Genomic DNA, 20,467 nt, shown 5'->3' with positions numbered 1-20,467 from the left:
TGTGGTGTTAACTTCTAGTTTCCTCTCCTATGACAAGAATCAATCTTCCCTGGTTTATGAAATTCCTGAGGTGGGGATTTATGACAGTTGAGTTCCTTTTGGGGAATCTATCTTTAGGCAGGTAAGGGAAATTTAGAGAATACTCTCGGGTCATTTGCTATTTTTCAAGTGTCTACAGCTCATAACAATCATTACCCCAAAGCAGCATATTTTGGGGTAGATGTCCTGAACTCCTGTTATCATATTTTGGCATGGCACTTTCTGCTACCCTTCATTCCCCAGCTTTGAAAATTCTTTGAGAAGTTTCACAATCTGTGGGGCACCTGGGTGGCTCTGTTGTTAAGAGTCTGCCTTCAGCCCAGGTCATCATCCCAGCGTCCTGGGATTGAGTCCTGCCTCAGGCTCCCTGCTCAGCAGAGAGTCTTCTCCCTCTGCCCCTCAGCCACTGCTTGTGTGCACTCTCTTTCAAAAATAAGTGAATAAAATCTTTTACAAAAATTGCTTTGCTGGAACTTTCATAAGGAATCTCAGAATGAACTTTTTCAAAAGCCTCTCAAGGCTAGAAAGCCACACCAGAACTCAGCATCAGACTTCCCATGAATATCTCTACACTTGGATGAATTCTCTGTTTGAGGTCCCAAAAATATCCTGAAGGGACTGAGTCTGCCAGGACTCACCTGGTAAGACAGGAAACCCTGAAAGGTACCAGGTGGTTTCTCAAAAAGGGGTTTAATAAGTATTGGCCCCTTAGTAGCAACCTTACTTCCTTAAAGCTGTCTGGTTATATCTTAATCTGTGCTCATCACTCTCAAATATGACATTCCAGTCAAAGCCTTGGTAAAACCACCAATATTTCCAGTTGTGTCCTATTGCAAGATTCTTACTGAACTTAGGCAGATAGGTATATTGCCATGAAATAAGAATACTCAAGAGTTTCTGAATTCTAGCAGGATCAGATAGGGAGAAAAAATAAATGCCTCAATTCTTTTCATGAAGGTATATTTTACCAACTTGCAGCCAGTCACAGATTACTTAAGAAAAAAGAGGAAAAGTCTCCTTAAATCTAGAAAACAAGACATTAAAGAACCAGTGATGTTTCAAACAAAAAGTCATAAAAATTATAATCATCTTCATCAATTTATTTAGCCCCATGTAATTAATTCTTGTTTTGCTTGCTTCTGAGTTAGAAGTTTTGTGAATCATTTTGTTTTTTCACTAGAGTTCTGGAAATTCTTACCCTGGTCAATGGTCAACCTTAATGTTGTGAGAAACCTGAAATCTAGAGAACTTGTCAGAGTCCCTTCCTTGAATCATTCTGAAGATAAAGCATTTTTGGGTCATTGCTGCTTGCAAAGCTTTTAGAAAAATATCAGAATAAAAGAATGACCGACTGATCAAAGACTTAAAAATTGTCATGATTAAAGATCTGATTATAGTTCCTTTAAATGCAACTGGTAAGGAAATTTGATGATCTCTATGGCATACAACATTTTAAGATGATAACTGAACTTGTGACTGATGACATTATACCAGGATGTATCAGATTCTAGGAATTTCAATACAATTTCTCGAACACATATTAAGAACATATAGCCATACAAATATAACCTAGGAGGGTTGCACATAACTTATTTGACAATCCTTCCCATGTAATTTAACATGTCAGAAAAACCTAGTCCCTCTTTTTATAAAGGAGAAAGAACAAATCTTTTGAGATGTTCCAGAAATCCTATAGAATAATTAAGTGATAGAGTGATAATTAAAGATTTAGACAAAACGACACTAAAGGTTTCAGCAAATACAGGAAATTACATGGTTTTTTAAAACCCTTAGCTATTTTTTTTAGAGAACTATTAAAAACTTTTAAAAGAGTTTTCTTAAATAATCAAAGACCTGATAAAGATAACCTGAAGCATGGGAGATCATTTTTTTAATTTTAATTTTTTAAAAGATTTATTTATTTATCTATTTGACAGACAGAGATCACAAGTAGGCAGAGAGGCAGGCAGAGAGAGAGGAGAAAGCAGGCTCCCTGCTGAGCAGAGAGCCTGATGCAGGGTACAATCTCAGGACCCTGGGATCATGACCCGAGCTTAAGGCAGAGGCTTTAACCCACTGAGCCACCCATCACCCCTAATTTTAATTTTTGTTTTTTGAGAGAGAGAGAGAAAGAGAGCACAAGCCAGAGGGAGAAAGAGAAAGAATCTTTTTTTTTTTTTAAAGATTATTTATTTATTCATTTTTAGGGAGAGAGAGAGAGACCACAATCGGGGAGCATCAGGCAGAGGGGGGAGAAGGAAGCTCCCCGCCAAGAAAGAAGCCTGGTGTGGGACTCGATTCCAGGACCCCAGGATCATGACCTGACCGAAGTGAGATGCCTAATCAACTAAGCCAACCAGGCACCCCACATCTTTTCTTTACCAAAATAGCATAGCACTGGACTTCAGTAATTCACACCACTTAACAGGAATTTCCCTCCCACAAATTGCATATTATATACGAAAACTTCGTCTTTTTTTTTTTTTTAAGATTTTATTTATTTATTTGACAGAAACACAGCGAGAAAGGGAACACAGGCAGGGGGAGTGGGAGAGAGAGAACCAGGTCTCCTGCCAAGCAGGGAGCCCAACATAGGGCTCCATCCCAGGATCCTGGGATCATGACCTGAGCCAAAGGCAGGCACTTAACGACTGAGCCACCCAGGCACCCCTACATACTAAAACTTTTTAAATTCTTGAATAACAATGAATGATAATATTAATAAAATAATAGTAACACAACTTAATATGTGCTTAAAGCTTTGGTATTTACAATACCCTTTTATGCCCATGTAATCTCATCTCATTTCAGAATATCTCTTCAATCAGAGAGTGTTTGAATGAGTATGAATGAGTAAATGATTGAATGAATGACTTGGGGACGATTTAGTGAAGAGAAACTGACTTCTGAGAGGGCTTTTAGGGTTACACCAATGAGGACTTTAGTTCAGCCATTAGTAAGAGAGATCCAAAATAACAGTGGCTTAAATAAGATAGAGGCCTATTTTCCTCCCACATGATAAACCGTCTTCAGGTGGACCAGGGTGGTATGAGGACTCTTTAAGTCTAAGAAGCTGGAGTCCTATATTCTGCTCTGCCATCCTGAGCACATGACTTCAACCCCCAGGTGAAAATGACTGCTGCAGCTCTATCCCTCAAGTTTAAGTCCCAGGGACAAAGAAGCAAGAACAAGGGAAAGGACAAAGGGCTGTTTGCTAGCTAAGTGAACCCTTTTAAACAGCTTTCTAAAAACCCTACCCAGTCACTTCCACTGACTTCCCATTAGCCATCCCCCTCTACAAGGAAGGTTGGGAAATGTGGTTTTATTAGCCAGCCACATTGCTGCCCCCAACGTAGGAGTTAGGAAGGTGAGGATAATGGCTATTAGGATGAAATCTAGCAATTCTCTACCAAAAGGGGAATGAATGAAAGGGAGGGTTTTGTGTTTCTCCCCTTGCAGTATCTCAACAAGGAATAGAAGAGTCTGGACAAGAGAGGGTTGTCCCAGCAGGGCCGTTTCCAGGCCAGAGGAAAGAGTCTTCTAACCAGCATATTAGTTGGGGACCCAAAGTAGGAGTAGGTGAGAAACCAGGACACTTAACTGAAATGTTGCTTTCTTTCCAGAGGATGCTGACCTCATGAGAGAGCTATCATTCATGCTCTTCTTCTTGACTGGGATGTTCTCCTTCCTTTACATCCTAATTACGAACTCCTTCCACTCAACTCCTGCTCAGTCTGTCAGTTCTCAGCTTGTATGTTCTCATTATCTTCTTATAAGTTCTCATAAACCTGGATTTTACCTGTTTAGTACTTGCTCCAGGTCTCACCTGCCCTAGCCTTTTATCCCCTCTCCAAGTATTAGGTCCCTTAGGGTAGGTACTATGTCTATCCTATTCATCATTGGATTTCCAGGACCTTGCATGGTACCTGAACCTAGTAGTTGCGCCAGAAGAATGCACTTGAATGAATAAATGTATCTGATTTTAAAAGTTCATATTATTCCTTTTGGATTGTGAATAACAAACATCCACTTGCACTATCAAGGAGAAGGTTAATTATAATGATACAGGGGCACGTCACAGAGACAAGGAGTCCTCAGGAATGGAGCAGAACCAGAAATTCAGATGCCCCTGCGAGTCTCCTCATCTTTTGTTCTCTCTCATCAGACCAGTTCTCCTGCTTGTTCTACACAGTGAGGAAAGTATAGCTGTCAAGGTGAGTTATATGTTATTGGACCAATCAGCTGGAGAGAAGTTAAAATAGCTCTTCCTCTCTCATCTCTATCTCTTCAAAATTCCAAGCAGAAAAATTATCGTTGGGAAGCCTGGGAGGCTCAGTCGGTTAAGCATCTGCCTTCAGCTCAGGTTATGATCCCAGGGTCCTGAGATCGAGTCCCACACTGGGCTCCCTAGGGGCTCAGTGGGGAGCCTGCTTTTCCCTCTGCCTGCTGCTCCCCCTGCTTGTGCTCTCTCTCTCACATAAAAATCAATAAATAAAATCTTAAAAAAGAAAAATTATTGTTCCAGTATGGGTCAGGTGCCTGACCTGGACCAATCAAGTGACCAAGGGACCAAGGTCATATTGTAGAAACATAGCAGTTCCCACTGGAACCTTGAAGTTTGGGCATGGGGGAGTTGATTTCTGGAAGAGAGGTTTGGGGCAGACCCAACAGTGGATGTCCATTGGGGTGAGCATTGGCTTCCTAAAACACAGTCCCACCCCCTCAGCCACAACTCCATCATCTCCTTGGATTTATGCCTAGATCTCTGGGGTCTCTACTGGGTCTTCAAGGGTCATTGCCAGAGTTCTCTGGTAGATTCTTGTATCTAGCTTCCAACACTATTCATTCCCCCAAAACCCCTTCCTCTCCAACAATACCAGCGTTCAGAGATACCACAGGCACGTGAGCTTCACAGGGAGGCCCTTCTCAACAGCCAGGACAATCTGCCGAGCTTTCCTGGCTGCAGATGTGGAAAATGGATTTGGGAGAGCTGTTGAGCAAAGTCAGAACTCTGGTGGGAGCAGCTCTCTCCAGGATTTCTTCCAACCAGTACTCTACTTCTCCTCTTACATCTGGCCATCATGTATCTCTGAGAGATGAGCTTCCAAATGAGGAAGCTGAGGCTCTATAAAGGAACAGGATATGATGAAGGTGGTGATTTAGCAGATCAATAGCAAAGACAACACTTGGACTTATGTCTCTCTTCCTTATACTTTTGATATAGGGACTAGAAGAGCTTGACAACTCTTCTGCAGAGACAGTACTGTGTTCACTAGACATAGACTACGTTTCCCAGGCCCCCTGGCACCTAAATATGGACCATATGACTGAGTTCAGCCAATAGAAGGAAAGTAGAAGAAATTCCACATTTGCCCAAAAAATGTCCTAGATTATCTTTCACACCCTTTCTCCTCTATCTGTGAGGCTAGAAACAAAAGGCTCTGAGATGGTAAAGCTTCCTAATGGAGGAAGACCAAATCTCTGATTTCACTGCTTGGAGGAAAGCTGCTCAGGAATCACCAAGATCTATACAGGACTTTCCTGGAGCAAGAAAGAAATCTTTACTGTGTCTGAAGCTACTGAGATTTTGAAGTTATATATTATTATATGTAGCACAGCATTCCCAGACTGGCTTATCTTTGATGGAGCCCCTCAATGATGAGTTAGACTTTTTTTTAAGTCTTTTTAGGAAGTTTTTTATTTTTTTATTTGAAAGAGAGAGAGAGCACATGTATGAGGGGGCGCAGAGATAGAAGGAGGGAGGGTCTTAAGGAGACTTCACTCAGGGACTGATCTCATTATCCTGAGAGTAGGGCCTGAGCTGAAACCAAGGGCCAGATGCTCAACAGACTGCACCACCCAGGTGCCCCCATGATGAGTTAGACTTGATCTCCTCCAGCACTGTCTCTGCCCTTTCACCCTGACAAAGACCCAAACTACAAAAGGGCAGTATAGCTTTGTGATTAGGAACACAGGCCTTAAATCTAGTCATTTCTAGTCTGAACCCCAGATCCCACCGCCCCCCACCAGATGGACCCAAGCAGGTGTCTTTGTCTCTTTGAGCCTGTTTCCACATGTGTAAAATAGAGATGGTACCCAGTCAAAATGCCATTGTAGGTTTTAAAAATATTACATAATCAGTGCTTCTCAACAGAATGATGTCCCAGAAATTGTACGGTAATGTTTGGTTGTGGAGCCCTTCTAACTAGAGATGCTAGGGGCCTATGATTCTTGGGACACTCCACGGTGACAAGCTTTTGCTCCTGACCCACGGCTTTCATATGGTCCACGGGACATTCATCTATCTGACGTTGCGGTTTGTGAGCCTAGACACTAAACTTTGTTTCACAAAGAGTCACAACATATTTTTGCATAGCTTTAGTATCTGTTGAATGTTCCAGGAATGTATTTGCCCTGTGTAACGGTCAGGGGCCTGACAGGAAATCAGCGCACTCAAGTTAGGGTAATTCAGGGAGGGGCTGATTTGCAAAAATGACTAATTACAAAGGTGTGGACAGGTGTGAGGAAGCCAGACAGGACAGGGCGGAGACCCAGGTCCAGCCGCAGCACAGCTGTCACCACCACTATATCCAAGGTGTGAGCGGAGGTGGGATTACCAGAACCTGAGAGAGGAGAAGTATTGCTGAGAGTATTAGACCCCCTGGCTGCCACAAGGAATTACCACAACTTTGGTGGCTTAAAACAACAGAAATCTATTCTCACAATTCTCAAGGCCATAAGTCTGAAATCAAGGCAGCAGCAGGGTCACAGGGTCTCCATAGACTCTAGGGGAAAATCCTTCCCGGCCTCTACCCGCTTCGGGCAGCTCCCAGCCTTCCTTGGGTGGCTGCATCACTCCAGTCTCTGCTTCTGTATTTTTAAAAAATATATTTTTTATTTATTTGACAGAGAGAGACACAGCGAGAGAGGGAACACAAGCAGGGGAGTGGGAGAGGGAGAAGCACATTCCTCGCTATGACCTGAGCCGAAGGCAACCACTTAACAACTGAGCCACCCAGGTGCTCCTGAATTTTTTAAAAAATATTTTATTTATTTATTAGACAGAGAAAGAGCACAAGCAGGGGGAGTGGCAGAGGGAGAAGGAGAAGCAGGCTACCCGCTGAGCAGGGACCAGGGACCACTCCCCCCAACACCCTGCCCTAAGTGGGACTCCATCCCAGGACCCCAGGATTATGACCTGAGCCAAAGGCAGAAGTTTCACCAACTGAGCCACCCAGGCACCTCTCTTCTTCTGTCTTCACATGGCCATCTCCTCTTCTCTGTGTCTTCCCTTCTGTCTCTTATAAAGACACTTATTCTTAAAAAAATTTAAAAAATTTTAAAAGACATTTATTCTTCACTTATTGAATTTAGGGTCCACCCAGATCATCTAGGGCAATCACATCTCGAGAGCCTTAATTGTATCTGCAAAGATCCTCTCTCCAAATAAGGCTACATCCACAGGTTCCAGAAGTTAGAATGTGAACATTGTAGAGGCCACTTTTAGGCAATACTCGAACAACGGAAGCCTGAGTAAGGTAAAAAGGTGCACAGTGACCACTGGCCCGAATGCAAACAGGCCCATCAGGTGACCCACCTAAAAATATCCACAAGCCCTAGCTGACCAATGGGCTGCTTACACCTGGGCACAGATACCAAAAAAGGAAAATTCCACATATTCCGTTACCTCCTCACCTTCTCCCCTCAACAATAGCTCCCTGCCATTGCCTTCTGGCAGACAGTCTCTCCTCTGCTGTCCTGCCCGCTGCTCCCTGGCAGTATATTCAGTAAGCTTCTATCTCCTTTGTTGGACCTGGGGTGAATTCTTTCACTGCTTGTGCCAGCTTCCACCATATCAGGTCACTCCACAGCCCTAGCTTTGGGGGGCTCTCATTCAACCCACTATAGCTACCTTGAGAACAGCAGTGACCTTAGGATGAGGGATATAGGCAGGAAGGGAGGCAGAAATAAAAACCCCAGTCTCCCTTCCATCCCTCACCCCGTCTCCTGTCAGGGCTTTCATTGGCCAAACCCAGCAGGAAATCAGAGGACATGAGTGTGGTTGACGTGTCAGGCTCCCAAGGCCAAGAGCAGGGAAGAGAAGAGCAGGGGGAAAATGGATCTGGAGGGGCAAATGAAAGACAGCAGGGTACCATGTCAATTAAGGGAAGGTTGAACGCTGTTTTATTTGGAACTTGAGCAGGAGAGTTCACCATTGCTGAAATCATAATTGAATGGCAACAGTGCTGGTAGTGTTGGAACCAGTAATGGAACGAACACACCTGTATCAGTATGTGTTCGTAGTTGTTGGCAGTTCACGGAAAAAGACTGTTTCATTAAACCTGCCAGTTGTGGTCTATCCAAGCATTTCTGTATTGAACGCCTCACAGATCTGCATGCTGTCCTTGCACAGGGGCTGTGCTAATCTTCTCTGTATCATTCCAATTTTAGTATATGTGCTGCCCAAGTAAGCACGGACTATATATTCTTATATTTTAAAAATACCTTTTATCGGGATGCCTGGGTGGCTCAGTTGGTTAAGCAGCTGCCTTCGGCTCAGGTCATGATCCCAGTGTCCTGGGATCGAGTCCCACATCGGGCTCCTTGCTCAGCAGGGAGCCTGCTTCTCCCTCTGCCTGCTATTCTGTCTGCCTGTGCTCTCTCTCTCCCCCTCTCTCTCTGATAAATAAATAAAATCTTTAAAAAAAAAATACCTTTTATTTCCTCCTTTAAGTTACTTGTGGCTTTTTTGTTGTTGTTTGTTTCATATTATGAAAGCGTGATGCAGGTTGGTTCTGTTATCTAAGAATGCTAAAAATGGCATTGAAGGGGCGCTAAGGTGGCTCAGTCAGTTAAGCGTCTGCCTTCAGTTCAGGTTGTGGTCCTGAGGTCTTGGGATCTAGTCCTGCATCAGGCTCCCTGCTCAGCCAGGAGCCTGCTTCTCCCTCTCCCTCTCCCTCTGCCCCTCCTTCTGCATGTATGCTCTCGCTTGCGTTCTCTCTTGCTCTCTCTCTCTCTCTCTCAAACGAATAAATAAAATCTTAAAATAATAAAATAAAATAAAAACAGCATTGAAAAATATTATCGGGCTGCATAAAGTAGAGAGCTACAAGGTGTAGATAACTCACGGCGCCAAAACGCTAGGTGCTGGGTACATAGCACCTGTTGGCATTAAGGCTATTACCAGCTTCATCACCTCGAAGCATAGTTGGATTGAGGACCCTAGAGACAAGGCCTGCTGTGAGTCACTTGGCAAGGAGAGGGCCTGGAGCCAGTCCCCTGGAGCTGGAATGACGTAAGCCTGGGTCCTGAGAAACCCTTGGTCTGACACCACTGTTCCTCCCCCAGAGTATGATGTCTCCAGAGGAAGAGATTCTTTTCTCTTGCGCACTGGAAGCCCTCAGTGAGCAGCTAGTGCGTATCCACAGCCTGGGCTTTCCCACAAAGCCGGGAGCTGTGAGGCAAGTGGCTAGGCCTGGCTCCAAAGCTCCAGCCAGACTCACCCCACCAAACTGACATCGGTGGGTTGGCAAGGGGACAGTGGGGTGGGGCTGGCCTGGGAGCCAAGCTGTCTCACCCCCAGGGGAAGGGAGGAGATGAGAGAAGAGGGAGGAGGGGAAGGAGGGAGGAGAGAGGCAGGAAGGGGTGAGTCCAGGGAAATCTGACTCAGGCCTGTCTGGACAGCTGGAGGGAGGGGAAATGGAGTACATGTTGCCTCCTCTCTTGAACCTGGCATTCAAGACCCTGGCTTACATCTCCATCCTCCTCTCGTGCCATTCCCTGCCATGCAGACTACTTCAAAAGCCAGGCTAATTCATACATTGGTTATACAATTCTCTGCCTGAGAGTTCTCTGCCCTTAATTGCCTTTCTCTGACTCATCTAGCTCAAGGCTTCCTTGAAAATATCACTTTCTTCATGAAGTATTTATTCCCCAGTCCAAACACAATTACTTTTTTTTTTTTTTTTTTTTAGTATTCTACCTATTTATTTGACAGAGAGAGATACAGTGAGAGAAGGAAATAAGCAGGGGGAGTGGGAGAAGGAGAAGCAGGCTTCCCACCAAACAGGGCACCTGTTGCAGGGCTCCATCCCAGGACCCTGAGATTATGACCTGAGCAGAAGGCAGACCATTAATGACTGAGCCACCCAGGCACCCCAGACACAATTACTCTTGTCTCTGCACTGAAATCTATAGATGTCGAAGGTAGACTAGAATTGCCATTTATTAATTTAGTACAGTGTTCCCAAACTTTAGCATGCATCAGGATCACCCATGAAGCTTTTAAAATGTGAATTGTTGATTTCTAAGTTTCTGATTCTAATTCTGGTGGGTGGTGTGGGAGGAAGTAACTGAGAGGACAGGACTGCTTGTCGACCCTCAAGCAGGACTGGGCAATGGGAGGCTCCTCATTCACTAGCCTGTCCTTGGAATGTACATTCTGCCTACTGATCCCCCAGTGGGAGCCATTCCAAAAATGTAGCTTTGAGAGAAGAAGGTATTGTTGAGACCACCTGGACTGAAGACACAGCTGAACCCAGTTAAGGCTTCTATATATACATTTAAGATTAGGTGGGTGGGTGCAGAGATAACACTTCTCTTGTGGCCACAAAAGCCAAGTCTTTGAAGTAAGTTCCCCTGCTTATTAAACCTGCCACCTACCAATCTGGAGTGGCCTGCCTCTTTCTTTGGTCTCTTTCTCTGCCTTCTGTGTACAAGGCCAGTTTATGAACCAACAGGTGGGTTTAAGAATTTTCATTTCTAGTTAAGTGATGCTGCTGGTCCCAAGATCACACTTTGAGAACCACTGGTTAAGTGCCAGAAATGATCATTCCTGGGTAAGATCAGTGCTTATTTATTAATTCACTTGGTGAACGTTTCCTAAAGGCCTGCCGTATGCTGCACATAGGCCATGTGTTGAGTATTCAGGAATAAGCAAAGCAGGCATAGAACTTACTTACCCCCATGAGCTTCCAGTCAATGGGGGAAGATAGATATGAAGCAAATAAATATACTTTTAAGGATATAATAACACATTGTGATAAATGCTCTAAAGGAAAATAAGAAGAATATTATGAAAAAGAATAATGACTAGAACCTATTTCAGACTGGGTGATCAGGTAAGGCCTTTTGGGTAAAAGAGACATTTATCCAGGCATACTTTAAACACATTTGTATTGTGTTGTTATCTATGTGTTGTTTTTTTTTTAAGATTTTATTTATTTATTTGACAGAGAGAGAGATCACAAGTAGGCAGAGAGAGAGAGGGAAGCAGGCTCCCCGCCGAGCAGAGAGCCCAACATGGGGCTCGATCCCAGGACCCTGAGATCATGACCTAAGCCAAAGGCAGAGGCCCAACCCACTGAGCCACCCAGACTCCCCTTGTCCAGCTAACCACTAGACTATGTTCACCCTGAAAGCTAGAATCTTGTGTTATTAATATTTGTGCTGCAGAGAGTAAGCCTTCACAGATAGTGTAAAATAGATGTGAAGATGGAAAGACCATTGGAAAAGGAATAAATGACTGAACAAACTGTCAGATTTATGTATATATGTATGTATGCATGGATGAATGACTGTCTCTGGCAGCAACATGGTGAACCAGGATTCCTGGTGGTACCAGTGAGACAGGAGTGAAGACTAACAGAAACTTAGCTGACTCCTTTGCTATATTTCCAAACCTTGTCTATCATTTAAGGTGACCACCTTAAATGGCCCGTCTTCCCCAAAGCTCCCTTGATTACCATTGCTGAGCCCCACCCCTCACAGGAATGAGTTACTGTCACCTCTTGCATTCCCCCACACACATCCCACACTTACTTCAAAACACACAACTGCCTCATACCTGCCATCTGCTCACCACCTGCAAGTTTCTCAGGGCAAGCCATGTTCTCTGTGTCAGTTTTAGAAGGCAAAGGGAATGGGAGAGGGAAGAAAAGAAAGTTTTTCTCTAACCCCCAGAGCCAAAGAAGGCACAGAGCTCAGAGGGGGTGAGGAGATTCCTGCTCTGGTAATTTACCACATGACTTCAAAATAGCACTTTCAATGACACATTTCCTCTAAATATGTGTCTTAGGCTCCTACAAGAAGTATGTTTTATTTAAAGACTCAATTTGAGTCAACTAAGGAGAAGAAAAACACCCAGGGTCCCTCTGTGGATTTAAAAATGGAGAGTGAAGAGAAAGCTATATACAGACCAGTTCCTTCCCTCTGAGGACTCTCCACTCAGGGATGAAACTCGACCTGCTTTGCAGGGTTCAGACTTCCATATACTTGCATCCATTCTCATCAAAGCTCGTGACCACCCAAGCCCAGCTCTCCTACAGCAGACACTTGAATTCAGAAAGGAATTTCCAAAAGAGTTAGAGGTGGGAGAAGAGCTCCCTTCCATCTAAAAGAGGACAGAATGAAGAATCTGGGACATGAAACTCCCCAGAGATTGAAATAAAATTCATCTCAATTGTGAAGGATCTGAACAGATGACTCTCAGAAGAAGGCAAGAAGATTGACCATCTCTTGTAAGCATGAATATATAACATTAATATTAACTAAAGAAACATAAAGAAAGCAATATTTCATATGTCTATGGGCATGTGCATTCGCACACACACACACATTAGAATGCAATACTCTGTGTGAATCAGGATGTCCTGAAATTGTCTCAAGTGGAACTGTAATTGGTACCTTTCTGAAATCATTGGGCAATAGGTCTTCAAAACCTAATAAAACGTTCATGCTTCCCCTCCACACACACACCCCCAAAGGAAGCTATGATTTGACATCAATTTATTTCCAATTCTGATCATCAATCCTAAAGGAATCATTTGAAATACAAAAACAAACAAAAGAACAGCAAAAAGAACACTGATCACAAATACTAATCACAAAGATATTCATCCTTATGTTATATGTAATAGTGAAAGACTGAAAAATACCTGTAAGTTTAGCAACTACAGAATGGTTTTTGGTCAAACAGTTATAGAATACTATTTATACATGCCCAATTATGTGTTTGGCAGAGTTCTTCCTTGGGGGACGTGCTGGCAGCAATAATTGTCTGGGGTGCAGGCCACAGGTCCTTTAGGAGAGCACCTGGTTCTCAGCTTCTCAGGATCAGAACCTGACTTTTCTTAGTGTACCAGCTAAGAGCAGAGTCTTGGTAACAGATTTTCACAAATACCATCCAAGGCTTATATAACCATCAAAGGCCAATCTATTAGATCACAGTAGATGACATCCCTTTCCAAACAGCAAAATACATGTGTCCACTGCCCAAGATCCGTCCCTTTGCTGATACTGGGGTAGATTGTAAGAAAAATCGGGATTTCTTGGTGCATGTCTGAATAAAAGGAAATGGGAATTCTTGAGGACTATTTTTCAAGCCATGGTGAGTTTCTCTTCCTCGGTGAGTGGTCTGCTTTCTTGCACCTGCCTTTCCACCTTGCTGCTTCTCTTTTTAATGAATGTAGCTCCATTCTCAACACAAGTAACTGACCGATCCAGCATGGCACCGGCTCTACCAATCATCGTCCCTTCTCTGGGCATACAGACTTGGGATTGTGCTAGTTATTAATCCATTTCCCCTGGCTCCAAATTTAGCCTTCATCATCTACTCTACTCTACAAAAATATAGTAGAGGATCTCTTTTTTTTTTGGTAAGCTGACAAATGTAAAGCTTTGTCAGTAGAGGGCACTGGAGAGACAGTGTAAGAGGAATTTTCGTTTCCTGATTCAGGTGTGCTCTGCTCAGCAAGCCCTGACTCCCACAGCATGGACGGCTTCTCCAGTATCCAGCTCCTGCAATGCAAGTGACTTCTCTAGCATCAAGTTCCTGCAGGACAGATGGTGTCTTCAGCATCAGCTCCTGCAGTGCATGGTGGCCAGCATCATCCAAAGTCCTCCAGATTTCCCTGGCACTCTCCTCTACTCCCTTTTGTAGAGCAATGATACCAGTGAATACATCCCAAGCACATTCTGCCAGTGCAGCACCATTGTGATGTCTCTACTGTCCAATGAACACCCCCCCTCTGACAAGGTCTAGATCACAGCTCTGGGAGTGGGGGTGGGAAGCCCTGCCCTGGACAATCTGTCTCCATTCAAAGAGAATTTAACTAAGACAATCTGACTCTGAAGGACATTGCACCTCCTCTCATGATATATTAATTTCATTAGAACATTTCAAGAGATATCCCCTTTTGAAACATTATTTATAAAAGTGAAAATGAGACTTATAAGTCCAATAATAGATACATTTCGAAAATTACTAAGGTGCATGTTTCTTTCATCTTTTCCCTTTTCTGCGCAAATCACTGGGGTGGTTATCTCCATCTGTCCTTTCTTTTTTTCTTTTCTTTTCTTTTTTTTTTTAGATTTTATTTAGGGGCACCTGGGTGGCTCAGTGGGTTAAGCCTCTGCCTTTGGCTCAGGTCATGATCTCAGGGTCCTGGGATTGAGTCCCACGTCGGGCTCTCTGCTTGGTGGGGAGCCTGCTTCCTCCTCTCTCTCTCTCTCTCTCTCTCTCTGCCTGTCTCTCTGCCTACATGTAATCTCTCTCTGTCAAATAAATAAATAATGTTTTTTTAAAAAAGATTTTATTTATTTATTTGCCAGACAGAGATCACACGTAGGCAGAGAAGCAGGCAGAGAGGCAGGCAGGGAGAGAGAGGAGGGGAAGCAGGCTCCCTACTGAACAGAGAACCCAATGCGGGGCTCAATCCCATGACCCAAGCCAAAGGCAAAGGCCTTAACCCACTGAGCCACCCCGGTACCCCTCCATCTATCCTTTCAAATCCACTGTCCATCGCTTCCTACCTGCTCTATGTGCTGGGAGACTGACCTTGTGGAATATTTATTCCTCTACCTTCCAGTTCAGTTCAGCTAATGGAAGGCACTGGGAATAGATCTGAGGGAAGGTGGAGAGATGTCAGAGTGACCACTCCCCTGGCTCTCTTTCAGCCAGAACATGGGGAGCCAATAGCTGTGCTCCTCCACCAAAATTCCTGTTGGACTGTCTCTCTCCCACGGGTAAAGCTTTTGCCATTTCTCCTTTAGGATTAGGGGTGATAATGCCCTCCTACATCTCTAGTCCTGAGTGCTTCATCATTTCTTATCTGTTACCTGAGCCTTGCTGGAATCTTTGTAAATAGTCCCTCCATTAAATCCTTCAGTGACACATCGCGTAAACCATCTGTTTTCTGCTGAGCCTTGGAGGATTCAGCATCCATGAGAAGGAGGGGAGACCAGGAGTTAGAATTTATTACAGAAGGCTTGCAAAGAGGAAGACTAAGGTTTCTACCCTGCAAAATAGGATCATGTTTTAAGATAAAAGCCTTAAAGGCAGGCTATTTAAATTGGTTCTTAGGGGTACCGGGGAAGCTCAGTAGGTTAAGCATCCAACTCTTGATTTGGGCTCAGATTTCAGCTTAAGATTCTCTCTCTCTCTGCCCCTCACCCCTTTATTTCTCTCTCTCAAAAAAAGTGATTTCTTAAAATATTCTTTAGTTAGACTCATGGTTAATTTTTCCCTACTAAGTGGGCGGGAAGTTGTACAGGAGGCTACATCAGGTAAAGAACATAGAAATCACAGTTTTTCTGCACATTCCCAACTGAAATGTGATATGAAACTGTCACCACTACAGGGTCGTGGTTAACTAAATGATAGATGGTTAGGATGGAATATTAATGCTGATTATAGCAAATTTTGATAAGTAAGAGCCTATAATGTATTGCCAAATGAAAAAGTAAGGCATGAAACAGAGTCATTTTGATCTCAACTGTGTTAAATATGTACATATATACCTAAAAACATATACATAAAAGTAAAAAACTTGTAAAGAATTCACCAAAATGTAAAAAGGTTGCCTTTAGGTGGTGGAATTAGGATTAGTATTTCTTTTTTCCTTTACATTTCTCTTTATTTTCTAATTTTCTGCAATGAGCATGAAACTCTTTTGTAGCCAGAATTTTATTTGTTTTTTTAAGAGAACGCATACATCATGCTCTACTCACACTATTAGAAACAAATCAGACTGACCCTGGCAAGTCCCAGCCAAGGAATTTGCCTCCAGATATGCCTTGGCCTGATTAGTGTCAGGAACCTCAGCAAACAACTCTCTGAGTTAACTCTTTCTTCAGAAAAGAGTAGGAGGTGGTAAGGCAAGGGACTGTTCTGATGAGGCCTACCTGTAGGAATGGGGTTGCTACAATGGATCCAATTGTCCTGAGCACTTGCTGTGGAGGTCTGAGAAGTTCTTAGTCTTCGGGTCAGGGTTAGGTTGGGTCACCTCTAGTGGACTGCCAGGAAATAAGTTGAACCAGAACTAGGCCCATGCTTAAGGAACAAACATGGGACTCTACCCCCAGGGACATGCACAAGCTACTAATAGTGTCCGTGGAGCTCGGAAAACACGGTAAGGCCAACTTACTCAGGACTGGATAGAGACGTGTAAGTTAATGCCCCTTTTCCCACCCAGGTGAATGTGGTCCTGGCTTTGGGCCCTCGAGTGTGTCTTTCCTTCTTCTAGAAATCCCATCTCTGTCTACCAGATTCCTGCGAATCCTTGAGTATCTAGGTAGAATAGCAGGACGTCTTCATCCTAGTGGATCCAAGTGTTGGCTGCTCTGTGCTGACCCTCTGAAGAGTCCAGACAGGCACCCCCTGCTGTAGGGTGAATCAAACATGAGGCCTTCTGGAGTGGGGCAGGAAGTAGGCTGAAGGGCTGTGCAGGTATTTCGATATTTTGTTTTGTTTTGCTGTTATACAGGAGAAAAAAATAATGTTCTCTCTACCCTTCTCAGTTCTTAAGCTGAGACCCCTGTAAGAAATAACAGAATAACAAGGGGAAAAGCCGAGTTTATTAACATATATACCTCATGTATACATGGGAGATACCCAGATACAGAGATACCCAGTAGGTCCCTGAGGTGGTTTAGAATTCAAGATTAAATACAATCTTAATAGGAAAAGGGAAGGAGGAATATAGGCCTCTGAGAGGAGGGAAACTGATTTTTAAGAAAGATGGGCCATCAGAATAGATGGGAGGTATAATAGTTTGAGGCAAAATCTGTCTTCTGGGTGTAGTATTGACTTCTACTCCGGTTTCCTGTTACAAGACAATTTTCCCTGGTGGATGATACCTCAGGGGAGGGGGTCTATGATAAATGAGTTCCTTTTGGAGGATCCATGTTTAGACAGATAAGAATTTAGAGAAAGTCTCTCTCTACATCTGCTGCTTTTCAAATGCCTATGAGTCAACGTAATCAAACCCCAAAGTAGTGTGTTTTGGGGCATGGCTTGTTCTGCCACCCTTTGTTGTGGTCGTTGATGCTGTGGTTTTGTTTCCCTCCCTATAGTTGCCCAACCACCTAGGCTAGTCACCCTCCATCATCAAATGCCAAGTCTATGGGAAGAGTGTTCCCCCAGGTCCTCAACAAGGCCTCTAGCCAAGGCCCAGCCTGCCTGCATTCTCCCTGTAGCCAGTAAAGCTCATGCCAGCAGCACTCAGGGCCAGGCCAGACAAGGGCATGACCTGTTAAGAGGGGAAGAGAATCTAAAGCTGGACTGGTTCAGCTGCTGGGTGCCCTCGCCCTGAACACCTTTGCTTCCTGATGGGTCAGGCTGCCATCAATCCTCACTGTCCTCCTTCTTCTACCAGTGTTGGGGATCAAGAGGAAGAAGTTAAAAGTTCTCCATACAGGACCGTGAATGCTGGGCTGTGTGGCTGGCCCTTTATCTGGTCCAGAGCAGAACTGGTATCTCTGGGAAGAAAACAGCAAATATCCCTTCCCTGACCGACCCCTGCTCATTTCCTTCTTCCCAGTCCTCACCATTACATCTACCCAGTTGTGGCAGACACTGAGGCAGGAAGGACCACAGGTATGGCCTCATTATCTGTTCTTGCTCCCTGATGATATCAGGCAACTTCACCTGGTGAATCAGTCATTGCTAGGTGATGGCGAGGAGAGAAGAGAAGATACTTGTTGCCCATACCAGTCTTCCCTTCCTAGTCTGTCTGTCTGTCTGGGCCTGGAAATCACTAGGTCACCCTTTGGCCAGGGTACCACTCAGAAATACATCTTGGCTCTGTTGACATTCTTATCCAAAAGTGTGTTCATTTTAAGGCAGCACTTCTCAAACAGTAAGGTGTACAAGACAAGTACCTGGGGATCTCGTCAAAGCACAAGGTCTGGCTTGGTAGCTCCAAGGTTGGAGCCCAAGATTCTTTCTAACAAGCTCTTGATACTGCAAGGATGTAAGGGATCCGGTCTTGTGTTTTAGACTCAGCAAAGGTATTGCTTGGGGCTGTGAAGATTATTAGAACTCCAGTGTCAGAATTCATCACTGGGTTCCATTGTTTCCCCCAATGTTTGGCTCAGTCCTTGACATATCTTCTAACCGACAGTCTGACCTGACTTCTCTGTCCCCCTGCCAGCCTGGGGGGTCATTGAGTCAAGTAATCTTTGTAACCCTAATACCTATCATGGTGGGTACACAACTGTTTCTTGAATAAATGAAGGAACATGTTAATGGCTTTTGAAGGCATCTTATAAAAAATGGAGGTCATTAATAACTAGGACATTTCCCAAACTGTGCTCCTTGGGATACCAGTTATGCGGTGGCTGGGGGTGGGGGTTGGTGGCTAAAAGACGTGGTAGGTGTGGTGGGAAGGTTCTATAGTCCATCTGGGAAGTACTGAACTAAAAATAGACATCTGGGGGTGTCTGGCTGGCTCAGTCAGTAAAGCATGCAATTCTTAATCTCGTGCTGTGAGTTAGAGCCCCACATTTGGTGTAGGGATTAGTTAAAAATAAAATATTCTTTTTAAATATTTCATTTATTTATTTATTTAGAGCAAATGAGCAGGAGGCGGGGCAGAGAGAAAGAGAGAGAGGCAATCAAGCAGACTCCATGCTGGGCACAAGCCCCATGTGGGGCTTGATCTCACGACCCTGAGGTCATGACCTGAGCCAAAATCAAGAGTCAGAAGCTCAACTGACTGAGCCACTCAGGCATTCCTAAAAATAAAATCTTTAGAAAAAAAATAGACATTTAAAGAGCTTCTTAAAGCCTTTAATAAACTGATGCTCATTGCTGGTGTCCAAGAGAGACATTCAGTAGGCAACATTACCATTATTTATTTGACCACAGAAAAGTTTCCTCAGAAGCATCTTATATGTCTAAGGTGCTGAGGAATATAGGGGACAGTCATCACTCTGGGTGTTAGATTGTAGATATAACGGATTGTAGATAAAATCAAGTCACATGGGGCAGCTAGAGAGAATAGCGCCTCGTGGGAAGAGAGGATATAAGAGCCAAAAAGAGAGACTCCTGTGTCTGTGCCCCTTGCAGACTGAGTCATCAAACTTGTAGGGTCTTATCAGCCACTGTGGAACTGTCCCTCCTCTTCTGGATTCCCAGAGAGGGAACTCCCTCTTCCTTCTCTGATGCACCGGAGTGGCTAAGAGGGAGGTGAGGAAACCTAGAGAAAAGAGAACCTGGCGAATTGCTTGGAGGTCAGTCCCCTAAAAGGCTAAGAGCTCTAGTAAGAATCTCCAGGAAGAGATTTACTGTAGCCAGGAAGCAAGGGGTAGGGGAGGCTTTTTGGTTTGTTTGTTTTGTTTTGTTTTTGTTTTTGTTTTTAAAGATTTTATTTATTTGACAGACAGAGATCGTGAGCAGGCAGAGAGCAGGCAGAGAGAGAGAGAGAGAGAGGAGGAAGCAGGCTCTCCGCTGAGCAGGGAGCCTGATCCAATCTGGGGCTCGATGCGGGGCTCGATGCGGGGCTCAATCCCAGGACTCTGGGATCATGACCTGAGCCAAAGGCAGAGGCTTTAACCCACTGAGCCACCCAGGCGCCCCAAGGGGGCAGGTTTTTAAATTTTTTTATTTTTAAAGATTTTTATTTATTTGTTTGACAGATAGAGATCACAAGTAGGCAGAGAGGCAGGCAGAGAGAGAGAGAGAGAGAGAGAGAGAGAGGGAAGCAGGCTCCCCTCTGAGCAGAGAGCCCAACTTGGGGCTAGATCCCGGGCCGTGGGATCATGACCTGAGCTGAAGGCAGAGGCTTTAACCCACTGAGTCACCCAGGCGCCCCCAGGTTTTAAAAGGGATCACATACAGCAAGTCTGTGGCTGATATTAGGATTGAAATAAATGGGAAAAAAAGAAAGGGAGATTCTAGAAAAAGTCCTCCAAGTGAATCCCAGAGTTCATTTACCTTAAAATAGTAGTTCTCAACTAAATGCAACTTTGTCCTCATCATTGGAATCTGACAATGTCTGGAGATGTTTTTTGGTTGTCACAACTGGGGAGGAGTGCTCTTGGCATCTTATGAGTAATGACCAGGGATGTGCTAAACATCCTCTAATGCACAGGACAGCTCCTTATAACACAGAATCAGGAGGCCAAAATGTCACAGTGCCCCCAAGAG

The 20,467-nt window shown here is 44.2% G+C and overlaps 1 long non-coding RNA gene and 1 other non-coding gene across 3 annotated transcripts in view; one reads left to right on the top strand and one right to left on the bottom strand.

Annotated features, from left to right (window-relative positions):
- The window catches only part of LOC106004686, a 41,810-nt gene extending 27,406 nt beyond the window's left edge, over positions 1-14,404 (top strand). Inside the window, exon 3 of one of the 2 annotated variants that reach the window (XR_006608921.1) lies at positions 13,775-14,404. This is a non-coding gene — a long non-coding RNA (uncharacterized LOC106004686). The remainder of the gene's footprint in view (positions 1-13,774) is intronic. The other variant, XR_006608922.1, reaches the window with a different exon arrangement.
- On the bottom strand, positions 8,408-8,514 carry LOC123394163. Its single transcript, XR_006608924.1, has one exon. It is a non-coding gene; the product is annotated as a U6 spliceosomal RNA (small nuclear RNA).
- Positions 14,405-20,467: the final 6,063 nt, after the last annotated feature.

Source organism: Mustela putorius, unplaced genomic scaffold (genome assembly GCF_011764305.1).
Source record: "Mustela putorius furo isolate JIRA1106 unplaced genomic scaffold, ASM1176430v1.1 tig00001584_pilon_pilon_pilon, whole genome shotgun sequence".
NCBI classification, from domain to species: domain Eukaryota; kingdom Metazoa; phylum Chordata; class Mammalia; order Carnivora; family Mustelidae; genus Mustela; species Mustela putorius.
The sequence above is the reverse complement of the archived record's forward strand: the minus strand, read 5'-3'. Positions and strand labels throughout refer to the sequence as shown.